This window comes from Centruroides sculpturatus, unplaced genomic scaffold (genome assembly GCF_000671375.1).
Source record: "Centruroides sculpturatus isolate CEXI.00-Female unplaced genomic scaffold, Cexi_2.0 scaffold1065, whole genome shotgun sequence".
NCBI classification, from domain to species: Eukaryota; Metazoa; Arthropoda; class Arachnida; order Scorpiones; family Buthidae; genus Centruroides; species Centruroides sculpturatus.
The window spans coordinates 232,622-257,030 of NW_019385242.1; positions in this window are offsets into that span (position 1 = coordinate 232,622).

Genomic DNA, 24,409 nt, shown 5'->3' on the forward strand with positions numbered 1-24,409 from the left:
ACTGGGTTTAGATGAAATTAGTATAATTTTAAATTTAAATTAATAACGTACGTTTCAATTTTGCATTTTAACTTGAAAAGGTTCGATTATTCAGTAGCAATTCTGTCAAAATCAGATTTGTTCTATATTTGAAACTTGTGAGACATGTCTTGAACGTATAAACACGATTTCAGTCAGCATGAAAATATTTTGATCGTAAACTTCTGTGTAATTAGAAATCTTCTGTGAAACTATTAATGTTCGATTTGTATACGAAAATTTATGGAAGATCTTCATCTCTGGTCTCGGCATTTAACTATCTAACTGCGTTTTCGAGATTACAAATAGATAGCAGACGAAACAGTAAATTTATAGATATACAATTTTTTTTTAAATTGCAGCCCAATAAATACTCTCCATTAACCGAGTGGATAAAAACACGGAATGTGTCATTCGTGAGTTTCGGCGACGCCAACAGACTAACCACATGGAATTTTCGGGGGTTTTCTTTGTTTTATTCAGCTAAATAGGAGACTGCTTTACACAAAAATCTTACTGAATTGCATTCTCCTTAACGGATCGCTTACGTCGTCGTAACCAAATAAACAAAACCAATTCAAATATAGTGTCTTAGAAGTGCACAAAGTCACTTCTTCAGGTTCTTGAAAATACTTATGTATTGATTTTTCCATGGCATTTTTTAAAGCTGTGGCTTTTTAAAGCTATTCTATGCCACTTTTGCATTATCACAGTCATCTTCTAGAGAATAATTTGGATATAATCTCGATTATATTTGTCCAGATAACATAATGATATCAGATTTTAGGCGTAGCGAGATTTTTAATTTTTCTAGTTAGTTTTCTGAGACTCAGTATTTAACAATATTTCCGTTTTATGCCAGAGACAATTCCTGTCAAAACGTTTATGTTTTTAATCAAATAATTAATTATTTTTTATGTTCAAGTCAAGGCTAAAAACCGGTCGGTTATCAAATTATATAAATTTCCTAAAAAACCGGATTTTAAAAACCCACAAATCCTAATTCTTAACAATAATAGAAAGTATCAACTGAAAATAATTTCGTCTAACCAATTTTCTTACTTATAATTTCATTTTTCAATTTTCAGATGTTGGAAAGTGGATTTTCTTTCTTTTCCACTGTTAAAGGCTTACAAAATTCCAGAAAACCAAAATTATGTATAACATAACATGTGCACTATACATTTTTTTTTTAACTTTATATCTTTTTTTCTACATAACAATATAATGTAATTTCTTGAAGTATCTAAAACTAATTGACTTAGATAGTGCATAAATACTTCAAGAGTTCTGTACTCGTGGGCATAATCAAAGAGGTTACAATCATTATTAAAGAAACTCCACAATAAAATCGTCATAATGATGAGCAATGCTGAAAGGAATTATAATGTAACTACCCATAATGTAACTAACTNAACCGGTTTTAGGCCTAACGATTTTCGCATTTTCACCCCCCCCCAAAAAATAAAGATAAAGGATATTTAGAACTTATTTTAAAACTTTTTAATTTATTTAATACAGTAGACCCCCCCTATAACGCGGTAGATACGTTCCTCGTTATACGAATTTCGCGTTATAGGAATCCTTAAATACACGAACCAATCGCAGCCCGACACGTGTGAAGTTTAGGGACTACGGCTGTTTGAAAGGTTTTTTTACATAAAATTAATCGATTCTAGACTAATTCGACTTAACATTTTCAAAACACGTATAATTTTTTGGGAATAATCCGTATAAACTATGCTATAAACAAAAAAGTGTAGGATTACTTATCGAGTGTGCACCGTTAGACGTCGCCATTGCTTAAGCTTGTTTTCTTCGCGGAGCAGCGCACCAAACGGCGGCCGCGATTTCTGAAAGTTATTTTTCTGCGAAAAATTCGTTGAACTTTGGAGACATCATTAATATAAATAATTTTTATGGCCGTTGAATAAGAAATCTTTCTTTCACAAGAAATGTATAAAATTACAGTACTGTATTAGACTTGCGGTACCTAATTTACATACTGTACAAACGATAGTAAACTCAACTTACTCGCCTAAACTCTCCGTAGCGTGGCGCTGGACGGCAAAAAGTAGTTCGGCTGCTCATCCGCGATGACGAGTTGGCGATGACGTTTTACGCGTCCCTTTTAGTGTCTTTATACGAATATTGTCGCAATTTTTTCGCCGCGTTAGAGGAATCTCTGTTATAGGAACCCGCGTTATAGGGGTTCTACTGTATTTATAAAATTTTAAAAATGTAACAACATAAAATCGACCAATGTCTACACAAAACAAAACAAGAAAAAAAAAGCTAGATTATCACATTAAACTATAAAATTTACTCCATAGAAAGCCATAAAGAAAAACAAATAACAATGAATGCATAAAAAATATTATTTTATTTCTTATTTTTACTAAGAAAATATGATTTTAGAAAGCAAAGAACGTCTATAGGTTTATTGTTCGATCATATCCTTATTTTTTACACAAAATTCCAAGAAATAGAAAAACTCTCGCTTGCTACTGAGCTGGGTTTAATTATCTTTAAAGCATTAAATAATAAATATAAATTTTTCTGTTTCTACCTGCTAATACTAAAAACTCCGGTTTTAGTGTCTTAGAAGTGCACAAAGTCACTTCTTCAGGTTCTTGAAAATACTTATGTATTGATTTTTCCATGGCATTTTTTAAAGCTGTGGCTTTTTAAAGCTATTCTATGCCACTTTTGCATTATTACAGTCATCTTCTAGAGAATAATTTGGATATAATCTCGATTATATTTGTCCAGATAACATAATGATATCAGATTTTAGGCGTAGCGAGATTTTTAATTTTTGTAGTTAGTTTTCTGAGACTCAGTATTTAACAATATTTCCGTTTTATGCCAGAGACAATTCCTGTCAAAACGTTTATGTTTTTAATCAAATAATTAATTATTTTTTATGTTCAAGTCAAGGCTAAAAACCGGTCGGTTATCAAATTATATAAATTTCCTAAAAAACCGGATTTTAAAAACCCACAAATCCTAATTCTTAACAATAATAGAAAGTATCAACTGAAAATAATTTCGTCTAACCAATTTTCTTACTTATAATTTCATTTTTCAATTTTCAGATGTTGGAAAGTGGATTTTCTTTCTTTTCCACTGTTAAAGGCTTACAAAATTCCAGAAAACCAAAATTATGTATAACATAACATGTGCACTATACATTTTTTTTTTAACTTTATATCTTTTTTTCTACATAACAATATAATGTAATTTCTTGAAGTATCTAAAACTAATTGACTTAGATAGTGCATAAATACTTCAAGAGTTCTGTACTCGTGGGCATAATCAAAGAGGTTACAATCATTATTAAAGAAACTCCACAATAAAATCGTCATAATGATGAGCAATGCTGAAAGGAATTATAATGTAACTACCCATAATGTAACTAACTCAAAGTATTTTATTAATAAATCATTTATTTCCATAATATANACATAAGAAGTTTTGGCTCTGAAAGCAAAATCTGTAGAACTGACACGTTAATATATTAAAATGTGTAGAAAATAGCATTGCCAAAAAAGCTAGCATAAATAATTTTCCATGAAAAGAAAATTATTTAATTTTAAGGTCTGTTACATTTCGTTAGGAAGTTTAAATGTAAGCCTTAAAATCGGTAACACTTGGCTAGTATGTCAATATATCACACGAAAGCATCGCTTTCGCCGTCGAGAAAATGTAAATCGAGATGTTCTCAGGTAGTAGATGACAACAGTTATGACGAAATCGTCAACCGATTGTTGTTAAAAGTTTGGATTCTTACATACATGTTCGAGTGGAATAATACGAAAAAAAAAAAAAACGATGCAACACGTCAGTGATGTGCCAAAGAGTGATTGCTTTCATTAAAAAATTAGTCTAAATTTAGATATCAAACAGGTGAGGAAAACCCAAAATACTTCACATAACTAGCCCATTCTTAAAGATTGAATTCAAAGACAGTCTTCAATACTTTTATTTATTCGGCTACACGTGGCCCACGTCACTCATATGTTGGTGAATAAAGAAAAATAATTGATATTAATTGCATTTATTTCATTATATAGCATAAGTATAAATCAGAAGCTGGACAATACATAAATAAAATAGTTCTATTGTAAAAATACTCCTACATGAAATTAAGCAATTGAAATCCTCTTAGAAATATCCTATTGTTTTCTGAGTTATTGTTTTGAAAGAAATGATGAGATAATGATTTATATCTATAGTAGACAATTCAAAAAAATTAAATTTGTCATTGAATTGAATTTGAGATATTTTCATAAAACATNCTTCAAGAGTTCTGTACTCGTGGGCATAATCAAAGAGGTTACAATCATTATTAAAGAAACTCCACAATAAAATCGTCATAATGATGAGCAATGCTGAAAGGAATTATAATGTAACTACCCATAATGTAACTAACTCAAAGTATTTTATTAATAAATCATTTATTTCCATAATATAAATGCATGAAATTATAATAATGCTTATAAGTTTGAAGGATTGTTGTAAGAAAAAGTGTATTCCAACATAGATGCAGGATAAACGCTATCTCACTGAGTAATAGCAGTGATTAAAAAGGGAAATGTACACATATAGAGTATTATATTATTAAACTGTAAAGAGTATGCTTAAATATTTTATATTCTCGATGCGCCATTTTAAATTTATACTTACTTCTATTACTTTAACTATTTTTTCATTGTTATAGAAACTTGTGTTAATCTTAATACAGTGAAAGACACTGCTATAAGAAATATAAATACATAATATTCTGTCGTTTATCCAAAATATTAATATATGCAATACATTTATGCGAATATCTATTATGTTATTTTAACGGGCACATTTTTAGACAGTTTATTTTACAAAGCATATTTTATGCATTACACTTTTCATAACGATCGTCCCGCAGCACCACATTTTTCATAAAGGTTATTCTACAGCACGCTTTTTATCGGGACAATATTACACAACATAGTTTTTAAGCAGTTCACATTACGCACACTTGTTAAAATGTTTAAATCATATTTTGTAAAATAAAATTGCAATTTCCCAAGTCTTTTATCTTAAGTATTTGAGTGGAGCTTAAGTGGTAATTTTTATAAGTCACAACGTGATGAGTTTGTTAGAATTAGAAATTGTTCAACCTACAATGGTAAATAATAAGTATTACTGTGTACTTGGATGTAATTTTAAACGTTCATCAAACTCAATACATATGCACACCTTCCCAAAAGATAAATTATTGCGAAAACAGTGGAAAATAAAACTAAAGTTATCAGTTTAGTTTCAGCAACATCTAATTTTGCTGAGCTTAAAATCTTTTAATTTTTATAAACGTTTCAACTTATCTAATATAGACCATTCTGGAGTTTTACTGAAAACAAGAGCCCCTAATATCTGTAGCTTGCTAAGGAACGATAATGTCAGCGTAAAAAAGAAGGGTATATAAAATATCATTTGAAAATCAACAGTTAGCAATCAAAAAAGATTATTTCGGTGTGACTAGAAGAAATCTGGCGGTACATCTGCGAGAACATAGATACAACGTTGGCAAAGTACACAACAGCACAATATTAGCGATTATGGTGCAGACCGAAGGAGCGGTTGTAAAATGGGAAGAGACGTAAGTTATTAAAACGGTGAAATCTCCATCCATCGCGTTGCAGATGGAGAAGGTGGAAATTGAAGTAAAATGAAAAACCGTTGTTAAAATACCAGGGATGCTAATGCGCTTTCAACAGCATAGAAATATATAATAGAAAAAAACACGGGGACTTAAATTATATTTCCTTCTAGTTAGCTTTGTTTTCTGTTCGATTTGTTTATTTATTTATTTGATATAACACTTGTTTCAATGTATTGTTATGTATTGTTAAATTAATTATAGCTATGAATTTTAAATATATAAAATATTCCAAAACGGCACGTTCTAGTTTGGAAAATTTATATTATTAAACATGACGTTAGCCTATATTAGACAGATTTAAAACGTTTGTAAAAGTAAAAGAATTTTAAGCTCAGCAAAATTTGGTGTTGTGAAACTGAAGTGAATTACTTGCTGAGAATGAGATAGATAGATATGAAGTTATCAGTTTTAGCATTTCCTCTTCTTCTATAAGACATTTTTTTCGATCACTCACATATTCCAAATTGTCACAAAGTGTAATTATCATGACTTAAACAACTACGAAATCAACTAGAATTAATGTCAGACACAAAAGCGGAATAAACGTTTTGACTACAGAGAGAAAAGTTATTATAACTACAACACACAAGTAACTCTCGTATGTTGTCAGGCACGCTATACCCTTTGTGGCAGCCATTTAGGTCCACTCATAGGCAACCTATATTTACTGGCCCAAGCGAATAGCAATCACAGTCTGACGAAAAATTTTCAATGCTAATAACAAGTAAAATCTTTATGAAAATCAGACCCCTCGCGAGATATCACAAATGAAAATCTTCTCTAGCTCTTCACCCTCTCGCCCTCTTATCATCAAAATTTAATAGCATCGATGCCTTTATATACAATCCACCCTGCCAAATTTTGTTTTTAGCATTTACCCCGTATTGAGCTATTATGCGAAATAGCTGACAATCATACAACACGCACAGACATCCACGAAAGTTTTTGCTGTTTTTGACATTTTTGAATTCAAGAGGATTCAGAACGTGAAGATATGTAAAAAACTCGAAGGGTCAAATCTAATACGATTTCCATACTCTCCTTTTTTATGTATACATAACGACTGAAAAAATAAAACTGGGTTTAGATGAAATTAGTATAATTTTAAATTTAAATTAATAACGTACGTTTCAATTTTGCATTTTAACTTGAAAAGGTTCGATTATTCAGTAGCAATTCTGTCAAAATCAGATTTGTTCTATATTTGAAACTTGTGAGACATGTCTTGAACGTATAAACACGATTTCAGTCAGCATGAAAATATTTTGATCGTAAACTTCTGTGTAATTAGAAATCTTCTGTGAAACTATTAATGTTCGATTTGTATACGAAAATTTATGGAAGATCTTCATCTCTGGTCTCGGCATTTAACTATCTAACTGCGTTTTCGAGATTACAAATAGATAGCAGACGAAACAGTAAATTTATAGATATACAATTTTTTTTTAAATTGCAGCCCAATAAATACTCTCCATTAACCGAGTGGATAAAAACACGGAATGTGTCATTCGTGAGTTTCGGCGACGCCAACAGACTAACCACATGGAATTTTCGGGGGTTTTCTTTGTTTTATTCAGCTAAATAGGAGACTGCTTTACACAAAAATCTTACTGAATTGCATTCTCCTTAACGGATCGCTTACGTCGTCGTAACCAAATAAACAAAACCAATTCAAATAATATTTCTATAAACGCGATGTTTACAAAGACCTACTTCCACGAAACCTCGATACCTCTCACCTACCTTGATTTTTTTTCTCCTTAGTAACTCATAAGCTCATGGCCTTAAATTTATTTCACGTATCAGTGATACTGCATAAAGAAAAGTTTTAATGTTCATCTAAATTAATGTATGTTCAACAAAGTAGAGCTAGAAGTTTCTTTATTACTCTGTGCCGATGTTTATTTTTCCTTTTTATTATCACGGTACTGCAGTTGTAGTCTGTATCATGTGCACTTTATACATATGCTGAGTCTTACTATTAAATCTGTTTACAATATTCTTATGCCAAAGTTACCTATACTTAGATGTTCTTGCTGAGCTTTATTTTCCAACCCGTTTTCAACAATTTTTGCATCAGCAATTATTCTCTCATTTCTACAGGGTTGTTTTTTATTGAAACAAGTTTTATATGAAGTATTTCGGAGGGTAATTTTAGCGACTTCGATCACTTGCGAGGCAATCACAACCTATCCAACACCGATCACTTTTCAAATATTAACCCCTCTGTTCCTACTTTTTTTAAGAAATTTTAATTAAACATAAAAATACTTAAAACTGAAAAAAACGAAGGAAATGCGTTAATTTTGAAGAAAAAGCTTCAAAGTTTATTTTCCATTGTCTCGCCTTTTTGTGAAATTTGACAGAGATGAGTCATCGTATTTACAGCTAGATGACCTTCAGAACAGCTGGTATCGTCTTTCGCGGAACATTCTCATAAAACTTACAGCAGGCGAAGTGTTTATAGTAGGGTAAATACTAGCTGGTCGTATATGTTTAAATATTTTTAAAAAATTACGTTTTTTATTGCGATTTTCGATAACCCGACTTAATTAGACGTATATATAATAAAATCTATTGATTAAAAAAATTAAAAAACTATTGGAGGTCATTTTTGACATCAGAAACTAGCTTTAAATAACTTTACCAAAGTAAAATCCATGCACTAGAACTTTAGAACGATGAATGAAATTTGATAAAAGAAATTTCAAAACAATTAAGCACGTCATTAAAGGGAGATTAAAATCGCGATAAAATTTTTTCGCGCGGGAAAAAATTTTTGAAAAAATTTGGAGACAAAAAACGTCCAAAAAATTTTGTTTTTCCCTGGAGGGTCTAAAAACTCGGTTTTTCGTAACGATATAGAATCTGCTCGAGGCACTCTCGAGCGTGGCCACGAAGGTTTAAATAGCATAACAGCATTAAATAGTAGTCCTTGACCCTCCTCTATTCCAGGAAGAGGCTAACGACTATTTTGGTCGAATTAACTTCAATCTCTTTTTGGAACTCTCCTGTCTTCCAATTGGACCCAATGGTATGGTAACATTCGAATAGGAAAATTACTGTANTTTGTGCGACTTTTAATGGACGACGGAACAACGGAATAAACTGGACATAAGAAACACACTTCGGGTGTCATTGTCTCCTATTACCCCCAGATGGAACCGTCTTGTTGCAAAGAAACAAGCTCAGGGTTCTCATTGATTTAACGTTTATTTTTTTGTGTAACTATATTTTATTTTAAAGGCATGTTTAAATACAATTAAATTAAAATTATTAAATTAAATCAATCTAAAATATAAACAATCAACGTCCCCCCTCAGTGGGCCGCGGTAAAATATCAAACGTTGACCGGTCCGCGGCGATAAAAAGGTTGGGGACCGCTGATTTAAGGTAAGCACTTCTGGGAAATCTATTTTATACATTTCAGAAAAAGGCTAAATTGAAGTCTTTACAAAGATTATTATTTGTTATGGAGAACAAAGTTAATAAGAAATACTTCGATTATATAAAATTCCATTCTCTTAAATGATGTGGTTCATCACCGTGAATATTAGACGATGGCATCGAAGAACTTTATCAATATGTATGCCTATAAAATTAAACAATTATAAGATTGAAATTCCTCTCTGAAGTTAACTACTTCTAAGTATACAAATGATTAAGAAACTATAATTTTCTAATTGATTAAAATATCCAATTAAATTATTTATAACCAGCCGGGTAAAATTAAAATACCGTAAATATTAATTATCGATCAAACTTTTATAATTTTGAAACATTTTAAAATGAAGAATTACAGCAAGGTTACAAATAATATATACAACATTAACATGGAGAATTAAAAATATGCATATACTACGTCTATATATCTCTGTAATACTGGTCGTTGGTTCGTGTCTCCATTACATTAGTATTTACGTATTATTGGGATATTTACCGGGAATGGATCCAGGTAAGCAATCACAAAAATTTTTCATTGATATGGTCGGTGATTGCCTATACCTTCTCTGCCTGACCGAACCCATCATCGGTGCTATTAATACAAAATTCTTAGTGCCCACAACCCAGAAAAAACCAAAATATGAAAAGAAGTTTTCAGGCTGTTATTCATTTATTTTATTTTACTTTCCTTTTCTTTGACGTTATATTATTATATCCTTGTATGACAATCACTAACAGCATGTATCTACTATGTATTTGTCTATACATACAGTAGAGCGTCGTTTATCCGAAAGCTGGTTATCCGAAACGTCTGTTATCCGAAAGTATTCCAGTGGGCAAATTTAAATTTTTGCTAGTGCTGTGACGCTGCAATCTTCGGCTATTTCTTGGGTTACTCAAATATTTTACGTTTTTGATACTAAATTAACTTCTGAAGTATAATTTTTATTGTTTTTATATTTTTCAATATATTTATTTTGTTTATACAAAATAAAAAAATAATTTTTAACGATACAATAATCTTTGTTAGGCTTAACATCGACGAAAATTCAACGCGAAGCGACACGCAACGGAGAAAAATTTCAACACGGGATAAATTAATATATTTTTTCGTACATGATTCGTTATCCGAAAAATAAGTTATCGGAACAACCTCAGTCCCCAATTGATTCGGATAAACGACGCTCTACTGTATTTGTTCCTGACTGCGCTCATTGGTGTCAGATAATAAAGATTATTAAAGTTTTTATATCAGCAAACTTAAAAAAAATACGCGATTTCTTAAACCATTTATCATGTGACCTTATTTATTTTTACTTTCAGTGTTGGATGCTTTCGGAAAACCTTCTGCGGGTGCTTTGAGAGGTAGCAATTGGATACGAGGAGATTACGATCAGTGTTTATTGATTGACAGTACAGAAGACAAAGAAACAACAATTAAAAATTCGAAAAATATTCGAGGAAAATTCTGTTATATTGGTGTCAATGGCGAAAGTATGTACCCTAAAGTTGCACAGATTGTCGAACAAAAGAATAATTCAATTATAAAACTGATTCAACACTTCATTGTAAGCATTTTTCTCTTTATTTATTAATTAAATAAACGAATTTTCGGTCATTAATTGCCGAGTGAATAAAAACACGGGTAGTTAACCTAATAGTTGGTATCAGCTTCGAATGTCTTTAAAGATCTGTCCACATAGTTTTCTGGGTTTTCATCATCATGTCTAATACCTAAATAAGGGTCGTTTCCCATAAATAGTCCTCCAGTTAGGTGTTTCTATAGGAAACTAACAGATTGGTGGATACCAACCCAACACAAGAATAATCTGCCCCGTTACAGATTACCATGTGTTTGGTTAAAATATTTGATTAAACAAACATAAATATAGATTTTTATAAGTTTGCTGGTAAATTGTCAGTAATGCTGAAATTATTTAAATTTGTATTAATATTAATTTTCTAATTGAAATTTAGTCATATATTACTATAAATATTATTATCGTTATTCTTGAAGTCAGTTAACGCTGTATAAGTTTTTTAGAAGTATCATACAATATTATAATAATTGTTTTTACATTTTATTAGATTAATAATGGAGTTTTGGTTCAATGAAAATATTATTTTCAGGAGCCGCTTAAACTTTCTCATATAAAATTATTATTCGAGACGGACATACAATTCTGGATAGATGTTTGCATACCAAGTACTTGTTCTAAAGATGACTTGCAAAATATTCTTGCATGGGGTAAGTTCATTTTCAAGAATGTTTGATATTAATACAATTGCTTAATTTATCGTTTGGGTGTTTGTTTATACTTTTATTTTAAATTATTATTTGAAATCTACCAAATACCAATAAATAAACATTGAAAGTAGAGAGAATCCGACAATCCAATTAAAACATATACAACTCAATACTTCAACGTTCGGTATTCTGACAGATGAAAATCTCTATAGGATGAAACCAGAATATAGTCATATATTAAAAAATGCCAGGGCGCTAACGTGCGCGCTAAGTTTGAATCACCACTATAAAAGGTCCACTGTTTTTAAAGATTTGTGTCCCAAAGTGCAACTTTTTGGCGCAGTATTTAAAGAACGGCTTAGATACTCCAAAAATAATTAGCGCGCATTTCGTAATTAGTGCAAAAAAACCTTCGACTGATCGAAAACATATAAGTGATGTACGTATAAAAGTGTAAAATGTAATGTTTGTAATCTAAATATATTGTTTGTTTTGTGACGTATACTATTTCATTGAAATTTCGATAGCCTTTCTAACTCGAAATTTTGTTACTTCGAAAATTTTTCTCTCTGCCTTCAATTACGAGTTATCAAAAATCAACATATGTGTTATATAAATATGATATATATTAATGTTTTTATATATAAACTACTAAAATGGCGGATTTTTAAAAACAGTGCAACATACTTTCAATTTTGATAAGAAGTTGTGTGATTATCCAGGTAGTAATTTGGCAAGGAATTATCACGTAGAATTCGAGTCGTAACATAAAGAAAATTGAAATATCTTCAATAAAAATTTTAATAAAATAAAAACTGCCAAATATTTGTGTATATGTACAAATAAAGTATATTGATGGATAATAGTAATTATTATAGTTACATCATTTCTTAAATTACATTTTTATTTTCTTGGCTCTGTTGTGTAACAGAGGGAAAGTACGGCAACCGATAAGAATATAACTCCCACGATTTTTATATTTTCAACTCATAGGACCTTGAAACGTCCAAAAATGCATACAAATTCTGGTGTTTTTTTATGCATATGTAGAAGTGTGTGTGAGGGAATGATTTTTCCATCATTCTTTGAAAATTAATAATTCCTGTTGCTTTTTGTTGAAAATTTCTGAAATTTTGCAGCGAGGTTTTTTATTTTGAAAATTGATGCTATTAAACTTTGATGGATTGAGATAAAGCAGGGGCGAAAATGGAGAATAGTCCTGTGTTGCATCTCGATTAAGGTCGAATTCAATGACGATTTTACTCATTATTAGCATTTACAATGTTTCTACAACCCATTCCTTCTGAGAAAATATGGTATTTTGCTATATTATAATAATCAAAAATATCAAAAATATTTTTCAATATAATACCATAACAGATGGCACCACATGCAGTTTAAATGTTGCTGGGAAAGTTGAGCAACTTGGTACTGTATCTTTTTAAAGATGGCTTTATGCTGATAGAAACCAAAGCTTTTGGCATTTATAAAATTCTTACTCTTATTGAGAAAAAAATTTCACCAATACGGTACTCGAAATATATTCTACAAGTTTATTTTAAATTATATTGAATGTTAGACTTTCCTCCATGAGGGAATTAAAAGGACTTTTAAATTATATTCATCAACTGCCCATACTGTAATATTTCCCTTAGATAAAATGGCAAATTGATAAGAAAAATTCCTGACTTTGCGGTTTTGGATTCCAACAGGAAGCTCGAGAGTGGCACGATAACTCTTTATTCTGCTACGCTATGGAAATTTAATATTAAAATTTATGTTATATAATTTCTTTCCGAGTAATTTTTTAAATTTTAAATGCGTTTTTATAATAAAATAATTTTACGATAATATTTTAAAATTACAAGAATAATATGATAAAAATTATACGGCATAATTTCGAATAAAATAAGGAAACTTTTATAATAAATCATAATTATTATATATTATGATATTTTCCTTATTTCATTTCATATAATAATGTTACAGGAAAATTTCTTGAATAATTTTAAAATCTATTCAAAAATATGTTAGAATTTTAATACGTTCTTCATATATGAGGTTCAATATGAGGTTTAATGCTTTCGAATGTATATTTATTTTACTTCTGCTCAAGAATTTTGTGGTATTTAGTAAAGAGACGAAAACTGTTGGAAACAATAACAATGAGACAGTAGAAGAGTGCATTAAAACGTCTCTGGAAAACGCGGAGAAAAGAATAAAAGGATACTTGAGGTCGCTTAATAAAGCAACCATTCCTTACATGTTGAGAATTGCAGAAGAAGTGAAAATATCTACATCTTGTCAAACTTCTGGAATTCGATTTCTAAAAGATTTAATGCAGTTAAAACCGTGGACTTTAAAGAGTAAGTACTTTTAAATATTTATTACCGTACAAAATTACACAGCGAGACTTCTCGGCCAGCAATTGAAATAAATGAATTTAAAAAACTGTTACATTATAGCTCATGTTTGATTTTTAAAACTTCCCACAATAATAGCAAGAAGTAGTGTGGTAAATATAATACTGCCCTAGACCTTTTTAAACCGGTTATTTTTTCACTGATTGGTTAGAAATTAGCGACAGTGTAGGATTAATGGTAGCCTATGGACCTAAAGCTTACCTAAAAGAAATGAATGTTGTATCGAGTCAGGTTTGGTAATGAAAGAACGATTACTAAAGCGCCGAAAGTTTTAAGCGAAGAAGTAATATGTCTGGTTGGCCTGCAGTATTGTGCACACTACTTTCAGGTTATAAAATAATAATGTGCAGAAAATTGAGATTGACTAAATGAGAAAATAAAATGCTTGACACGAATTTCATTGAAACGGTGGACGCTGGGTTATATGCTGCATAAATAAACGGGCGGATTAGCATGTGTAATGCATAATAAAAATGCAGGTTATGCACTCGACGTAACCTTTTAGTCTGTTAATTTAATTAATCTAATTAATTAAATACCTTAGTAGTACTTACTCATAAGAGCCTGCTGGCATTATTGTTATGCCATCAGACTTATCGCACACATCACAGTCATTTCCGATTTTTAAAATTAACGCTTAATTAATATCCCAGAGGCATTTTTAATAGCTCTTCTTAGCCGAGTTACGTACACAATTCGACAAAATCGTATTGTAATTAAAATACATAAAAGAATCTGATAAAATGAATTTCTATGCTCAGATAAACCGACATATACGGTACATTACTATGCAATTACTACATACAACATTATAACTGTAATTATATAAAACCAATCTTAATAAAATTGAATTTACCAAACACTAATTGTATTTAATGTTAACTTTTTACTTCCAGTATACTGTTGTGTAACATTCAGTTCTTAATGTTGTTTTCATTCTGGTATGTTCCTTACTTTCTTTTTCAAGTCTGATACATCACAAAACCAAAAACCATTGTACTTTATACCATATTGTCTATTGACCTTTCTAGTATTAGGGAGATTAACATGTAAAATAAGTATGAATGAAAACATCTCGCTATTTGTAAAAATTAAATGAGAAGTATTAACTTAATGGAACAGGAAAATACTTGTTTAAAATGTAGTTTTAACTACCAGGTTCATTCGTAACTTGTCTTTCTCTTTAATAAGTTTGTACACACGTGGAAGATGACTCTTCCTGTGTGTGAAGATAAGAAGTAATTTGATGAAAAATTGAAGAAAGTGTTATATTATATTGAAGATTTAAGAAGATACTTGATCTATAACCGTCACTACTCAGAATATAAGAATTGTTAAGTTTCTTTAAAAAGTTCAATTAATCAAGTCGAACGCAAGTGGCTCAGAATTTGAAATGTTTAAAAGAAATAGAACCTGAAGGTACGCGAGAATAGAAAACTCTAACTACTACTTAGCCAATAAATAAATGAAAATGGAAATTTTATACTAAACTATGCTTTTAGTTCAGACAAAACAAATCCTGTATTAGAAAAGAAATAATGTTTTTCTGGTGTAGAACTAAATAGTATTTTAGTAGAAAAAATGATTGCAGGTTATTTTTTTGAAAAGTAAATAATGCTTCGAAACACTACAATCTATGCTGTAGGAAAATCTATGATAGACACTGTACGTGGAACATTTAATTTACAATTTTCTAACAGTATTTCAGTGAACGGATTTAGCATTTATTAACACTCGATTTTCGCACCTATATTTACTGACACTTGTCTAACATCGTAAATTTTGATTACACAATACTGAGTAAAATTATAGGTTGAATGAATCATTCCGACATGCCAAGAAACCTAACAAACATGGAACTTCTGAGAGAATTCACGACTCTGTCAGAAATGATGTATAGTTGAAACTTAATTGGAAAACAGGTAGAACAAGTGTGATTATCCAGGTAGTAATTTGGCAAGGAATTATCACGTAGAATTCGAGTCGTAACATAAAGAAAATAAATAATTCTCCATACCAACATAAAAAATTGTTTTATTTAAGAATCGAGCTGAAGATTCAACCTAAGTTTATGAAGTTACTAAGAAAGACTTGTATCATAGAAATGCTGAAAATTTTTTACACTGTATATACTTCTGAATAAAGCATTTAAAAAACAGTTACTTTTCAGTGTATTAAAAAAATGTTTGAGTGAACGCTAAATCTAAAAAATGCTTTGAATAGAAGAAATTACGAGTTGGAGAAAATGAAAACTATGATTTAAGGCAGTGGTCCCCAACCCCCGGGCCGCGGACCGGTACCGGTCCGTGGATCAAATGGTACCGGGCCGCCCAAGAAACATTAAATTACTGGTATTTCCATTTTATTTACTATGGTATATTTCTCTCGGGTTTGTGCGACTTTTAATGGACGACGGAACAACGGAATAAACTGGACATAAGAAACACACTTCGGGTGTCATTGTCTCCTATTACCCCCAGATGGAACNTATTGTTATGTATTGTTAAATTAATTATAGCTATGAATTTTAAATATATAAAATATTCCAAAACGGCACGTTCTAGTTTGGAAAATTTATATTATTAAACATGACGTTAGCCTATATTAGACAGATTTAAAACGTTTGTAAAAGTAAAAGAATTTTAAGCTCAGCAAAATTTGGTGTTGTGAAACTGAAGTGAATTACTTGCTGAGAATGAGATAGATAGATATGAAGTTATCAGTTTTAGCATTTCCTCTTCTTCTATAAGACATTTTTTTCGATCACTCACATATTCCAAATTGTCACAAAGTGTAATTATCATGACTTAAACAACTACGAAATCAACTAGAATTAATGTCAGACACAAAAGCGGAATAAACGTTTTGACTACAGAGAGAAAAGTTATTATAACTACAACACACAAGTAACTCTCGTATGTTGTCAGGCACGCTATACCCTTTGTGGCAGCCATTTAGGTCCACTCATAGGCAACCTATATTTACTGGCCCAAGCGAATAGCAATCACAGTCTGACGAAAAATTTTCAATGCTAATAACAAGTAAAATCTTTATGAAAATCAGACCCCTCGCGAGATATCACAAATGAAAATCTTCTCTAGCTCTTCACCCTCTCGCCCTCTTATCATCAAAATTTAATAGCATCGATGCCTTTATATACAATCCACCCTGCCAAATTTTGTTTTTAGCATTTACCCCGTATTGAGCTATTATGCGAAATAGCTGACAATCATACAACACGCACAGACATCCACGAAAGTTTTTGCTGTTTTTGACATTTTTGAATTCAAGAGGATTCAGAACGTGAAGATATGTAAAAAACTCGAAGGGTCAAATCTAATACGATTTCCTACTCTCCTTTTTTATGTATACATAACGACTGAAAAAATAAAACTGGGTTTAGATGAAATTAGTATAATTTTAAATTTAAATTAATAACGTACGTTTCAATTTTGCATTTTAACTTGAAAAGGTTCGATTATTCAGTAGCAATTCTGTCAAAATCAGATTTGTTCTATATTTGAAACTTGTGAGACATGTCTTGAACGTATAAACACGATTTCAGTCAGCATGAAAATATTTTGATCGTAAACTTCTGTGTAATTAGAAATCTTCTGTGAAACTATTAATGTTCGATTTGTATACGAAAATTTATGGAAGATCTTCATCTCTGGTCTCGGCATTTAACTATCTAACTGCGTTTTCGAGATTACAAATAGATAGCAGACGAAACAGTAAATTTATAGATATACAATTTTTTTTTAAATTGCAGCCCAATAAATACTCTCCATTAACCGAGTGGATAAAAACACGGAATGTGTCATTCGTGAGTTTCGGCGACGCCAACAGACTAACCACATGGAATTTTCGGGGGTTTTCTTTGTTTTATTCAGCTAAATAGGAGACTGCTTTACACAAAAATCTTACTGAATTGCATTCTCCTTAACGGATCGCTTACGTCGTCGTAACCAAATAAACAAAACCAATTCAAATAATATTTCTATAAACGCGATGTTTACAAAGACCTACTTCCACGAAACCTCGATACCTCTCACCTACCTTGATTTTTTTTCTCCTTAGTAACTCATAAGCTCATGGCCTTAAATTTATTTCACGTATCAGTGATACTGCATAAAGAAAAGTTTTAATGTTCATCTAAATTAATGTATGTTCAACAAAGTAGAGCTAGAAGTTTCTTTATTACTCTGTGCCGATGTTTATTTTTCCTTTTTATTATCACGGTACTGCAGTTGTAGTCTGTATCATGTGCACTTTATACATATGCTGAGTCTTACTATTAAATCTGTTTACAATATTCTTATGCCAAAGTTACCTATACTTAGATGTTCTTGCTGAGCTTTATTTTCCAACCCGTTTTCAACAATTTTTGCATCAGCAATTATTCTCTCATTTCTACAGGGTTGTTTTTTATTGAAACAAGTTTTATATGAAGTATTTCGGAGGGTAATTTTAGCGACTTCGATCACTTGCGAGGCAATCACAACCTATCCAACACCGATCACTTTTCAAATATTAACCCCTCTGTTCCTACTTTTTTTTAAGAAATTTTAATTAAACATAAAAATACTTAAAACTGAAAAAAACGAAGGAAATGCGTTAATTTTGAAGAAAAAGCTTCAAAGTTTATTTTCCATTGTCTCGCCTTTTTGTGAAATTTGACAGAGATGAGTCATCGTATTTACAGCTAGATGACCTTCAGAACAGCTGGTATCGTCTTTCGCGGAACATTCTCATAAAACTTACAGCAGGCGAAGTGTTTATAGTAGGGTAAATACTAGCTGGTCGTATATGTTTAAATATTTTTAAAAAATTACGTTTTTTATTGCGATTTTCGATAACCCGACTTAATTAGACGTATATATAATAAAATCTATTGATTAAAAAAATTAAAAAACTATTGGAGGTCATTTTTGACATCAGAAACTAGCTTTAAATAACTTTACCAAAGTAAAATCCATGCACTAGAACTTTAGAACGATGAATGAAATTTGATAAAAGAAATTTCAAAACAATTAAGCACGTCATTAAAGGGAGATTAAAATCGCGATAAAATTTTTTCGCGCGGGAAAAAATTTTTGAAAAAATTTGGAGACAAAAAACGTCCAAAAAATTTTGTTTTTCCCTGGAGGGTCTAAAAACTCGGTTTTTCGTAACGATATAGAATCTGCTCGAGGCACTCTCGAGCGTGGCCACGAAGGTTTAAATAGCATAACAGCATTAAATAGTAGTCCTTGACCCTCCTCTATTCCAGGAAGAGGCTAACGACTATTTTGGTCGAATTAACTTCAATCTCTTTTTGGAACTCTCCTGTCTTCCAATTGGACCCAATGGTATGGTAACATTCGAATAGGAAAATTACTGTATATAATACAATGTTACCTGTCAGCACAAAGTATGTATTAAGTGGTTTTCCGAGATGCCCAGATTAAATATTTGGTCCTCTTCTCGCGAAATTTGATTCGTTGGCGGATCACCATGCCAATGAGTAGTCGGATGTGAATAAAAGTTTGTTGAGATAACATTAGAAAAAAGTATATGTAAACAATTTAAGATATCGCATATTCAATAAGTCGAATTAGTCTAGAATCGATTAATTTTATGGAAGAAAACCTTTCAAACAGCCGTTGTCCGTAAACTTCACACGTGTCGGGCTGTGATTGGCTTATGTATTTAAGGATTCTACAACGCAAAATTGGTATAACGAGGAACGTATCTACCGCGTTATAGGGGGGTCTACTGGGTACTGTGTCCTATTTTTATATATATGGTGTCCTATGAAATATTGTGTCTTACGAATTTTTTTGGCTTACGTATAATATTAATTTTCCCAAGAGAACTACAGTATCAACGTAAAGAGGTATGGAACAAATTTTTGTGAACTCTCTCTCGGCCCTCCGCGTTTTAGGAACTGAAAATTTCCCCTAGATAATAGTTATTGTACCGTCTATGTAGATAGCTAATAAATCGTTGTTTCCTTGTTAAATTCGTGTCCTGTTTTACTCGTATATCGCCTGTCACCTTACCGACGGCACTCATCCCTCCTCCACTCGATCCGAACAATTAAATCTTGTTACCGCGGGATAGGGAAAAAGAAACATTTAAGCCATCTTGACAGTGAGTAGGTTTAACGACCTGTCGTCGGAAAAGGAGACTTCCAACCTCCCTGGCAGTTCACATTTTCATAGATGCGAATAATCTTTACGGATTTCTAATATGTTCTTATTTACCGATAAATAATTTCAGATGGTTATTCGAAGATGAAATAAATGCATTCGATATCCCTAATACACCTGATGAAAATAATATTGGTTATATTTAATAATAATTGTAATTTAAATTGTCGAGTAAAAATTTATTCTCATTTACTTTACATTATTTTAAAATTATGGACAGTTATCAAGTTTTAAATTTTTCCTGTGTACCAATTTTTGATCATAACAAATAGAAAGGATTATATAATNAAGCACGTCATTAAAGGGAGATTAAAATCGCGATAAAATTTTTTCGCGCGGGAAAAAATTTTTGAAAAAATTTGGAGACAAAAAACGTCCAAAAAATTTTGTTTTTCCCTGGAGGGTCTAAAAACTCGGTTTTTCGTAACGATATAGAATCTGCTCGAGGCACTCTCGAGCGTGGCCACGAAGGTTTAAATAGCATAACAGCATTAAATAGTAGTCCTTGACCCTCCTCTATTCCAGGAAGAGGCTAACGACTATTTTGGTCGAATTAACTTCAATCTCTTTTTGGAACTCTCCTGTCTTCCAATTGGACCCAATGGTATGGTAACATTCGAATAGGAAAATTACTGTATATAATACAATGTTACCTGTCAGCACAAAGTATGTATTAAGTGGTTTTCCGAGATGCCCAGATTAAATATTTGGTCCTCTTCTCGCGAAATTTGATTCGTTGGCGGATCACCATGCCAATGAGTAGTCGGATGTGAATAAAAGTTTGTTGAGCTAACATTAGAAGAAAGTATATGTAAACAATTTAAGATATCGCATATTCAATAAGTCGAATTAGTCTAGAATCGATTAATTTTATGGAAGAAAACCTTTCAAACTGCCGTTGTCCGTAAAGTTCACACGTGTCGGGCTGTGATTGGCTTATGTATTTAAGGATTCTACAACGCAAAATTGGTATAACGAGGAACGTATCTACCGCGTTATAGGGGGGTCTACTGGGTACTGTGTCCTATTTTTATATATATGGTGTTCTATGAAATATTGTGTCTTACGAATTTTTTTGGCTTACGTATAATATTAATTTTCCCAAGAGAACTACAGTATCAACGTAAAGAGGTATGGAACAAATTTTTGTGAACTCTCTCTCGGCCCTCCGCGTTTTAGGAACTGAAAATTTCCCCTAGATAATAGTTATTGTACCGTCTATGTAGATAGCTAATAAATCGTTGTTTCCTTGTTAAATTCGTGTCCTGTTTTACTCGTATATCGCCTGTCACCTTACCGACGGCACTCATCCCTCCTCCACTCGATCCGAACAATTAAATCTTGTTACCGCGGGATAGGGAAAAAGAAACATTTAAGCCATCTTGACAGTGAGTAGGTTTAACGACCTGTCGTCGGAAAAGGAGACTTCCAACCTCCCTGGCAGTTCACATTTTCATAGATGCGAATAATCTTTACGGATTTCTAATATGTTCTTATTTACCGATAAATAATTTCAGATGGTTATTCGAAGATGAAATAAATGCATTCGATATCCCTAATACACCTGATGAAAATAATATTGGTTATATTTAATAATAATTGTAATTTAAATTGTCGAGTAAAAATTTATTCTCATTTACTTTACATTATTTTAAAATTATGGACAGTTATCAAGTTTTAAATTTTTCCTGTGTACCAATTTTTGATCATAACAAATAGAAAGGATTATATAATGTAAAAAACAAAAAATAAGTTAGGATATTTTAAAGATGAAACTTTATCAAAACTAATAATTAAATTTTGTTCATTAAAACCAAAGTAAATAAACATCTAAATAAATAATAAATAATAAATTTTTTAAAAATCTGTTGTAAAGCTTTTAATCATAAGGAAGTTTTATTCAATACAGAACTGTAAAGCCTTAACAGTTAAGTCATCAATAATACAAATTAAAAGTAATAATCATGTGGTAACAATGTTTCTTCAGAACAAATATCCCTATCCTATTTTACAATAAAAAATGTATTTTAGATAATAGAATAGATGTAATATCATTTAGACATACCTTTTACTGTTAATTCTTACAGATTCTGTAATATTATTATTTTTCAATATGGGTATTTAATGTCTTATAAAAGAAAAAAAAATTGTAAAATTTAATAAACGATGTTTATAATAAAACATATCCTTACTTATAACAGGAGAAGAATAAAGCAAAATCCTTAAAACTATCACAAAATAAAAGATATGAATGCAAACTTTATAGTGAATAATAAGATAATAATACGATTGTGTGACAAAAATTTCGTAAAATGTAATTATATTAATTGTAATAAATGAATAATTTTTAGAAATTGTAGTAAAAAATGTTTATCAATATTGTTGTATATTTTATCCGTATAAGTAGTCTACTGTATTAGTGTTTTGATGCACTTTGGGGTATACGTTTTAATTTGTATAGGAATTGAATGTAAAGTTCTGATACATTTTAAACTATTAAAATAAACTCTGATACAGTTTGAATTATATAAAATTATATTTTATTTTAATTGAAATATTAAATAATTTTCCATGAAAAGAAAATTATTTAATTTAAAGTCTGTTACATTTCGTTAGGAAGTTTAAATGTAAGCCTTAAAATCGGTAACACTTGGCTAGTATGTCAATATATCACACGAAAGCATCGCTTTCGCCGTCGAGAAAATGTAAATCGAGATGTTCTCAGGTAGTAGATGACAACAGTTATGACGAAATCGTCAACCGATTGTTGTTAAAAGTTTGGATTCTTACATACATGTTCGAGTGGAATAATACGAAAAAAAAACGATGCAACACGTCAGTGATGTGCCAAAGAGTAATTGCTTTCATTAAAAAATTAGTCTAAATTTAGATATCAAACAGGTGAGGAAAACCCAAAATACTTCACATAACTAGCCCATTCTTAAAGATTGAATTCAAAGACAGTCTTCAATACTTTTATTTATTCGGCTACACGTGGCCCACGTCACTCATATGTTGGTGAATAGATAAAAATAATTGATATTAATTGCATTCATTTCATTATGTAGCATAAGTAGAAATCAGAAGCTGGACAATACATAAATAAAATAGTTCTATTGTAAAAATACTCCTACATGAAATTAAGCAATTGAAATCCTCTTAGAAATATCCTATTGTTTTCTGAGTTATTGTTTTGAAAGAAATGATGAGATAATGATTTATATCTATAGTAGACAATTCAAAAAAATTAAATTTGTCATTGAATTGAATTTGAGATATTTTATAAAACATTTTCGATCGTTATAAACAAGTCTTTTTACCACTTACCAATCTAGGGGTGTACTTACAGAGACAAAAATATGAAGAATTAGTGCAATAAAATAAATAAAAATTTTAATAAAATAAAAACTGCCAAATATTTGTGTATATGTACAAATAAAGTATATTGATGGATAATAGTAATTATTATAGTTACATCATTTCTTAAATTACATTTTTATTTTCTTGGCTCTGTTGTGTAACAGAGGGAAAGTACGGCAACCGATAAGAATATAACTCCCACGATTTTTATATTTTCAACTCATAGGACCTTGAAACGTCCAAAAATGCATACAAATTCTGGTGTTTTTTTATGCATATGTAGAAGTGTGTGTGAGGGAATGATTTTTCCATCATTCTTTGAAAATTAATAATTCCTGTTGCTTTTTGTTGAAAATTTCTGAAATTTTGCAGCGAGGTTTTTTATTTTGAAAATTGATGCTATTAAACTTTGATGGATTGAGATAAAGCAGGGGCGAAAATGGAGAATAGTCCTGTGTTGCATCTCGATTAAGGTCGAATTCAATGACGATTTTACTCATTATTAGCATTTACAATGTTTCTACAACCCATTCCTTCTGAGAAAATATGGTATTTTGCTATATTATAATAATCAAAAATATCAAAAATATTTTTCAATATAATACCATAACAGATGGCACCACATGCAGTTTAAATGTTGCTGGGAAAGTTGAGCAACTTGGTACTGTATCTTTTTAAAGATGGCTTTATGCTGATAGAAACCAAAGCTTTTGGCATTTATAAAATTCTTACTCTTATTGAGAAAAAAATTTCACCAATACGGTACTCGAAATATATTCTACAAGTTTATTTTAAATTATATTGAATGTTAGACTTTCTTCCATGAGGGAATTAAAAGGACTTTTAAATTATATTCATCAACTGCCCATACTGTAATATTTCCCTTAGATAAAATAGCAAATTGATAAGAAAAATTCCTGACTTTGCGGTTTTGGATTCCAACAGGAAGCTCGAGAGTGGCACGATAACTCTTTATTCTGCTACGCTATGGAAATTTAATATTAAAATTTATGTTATA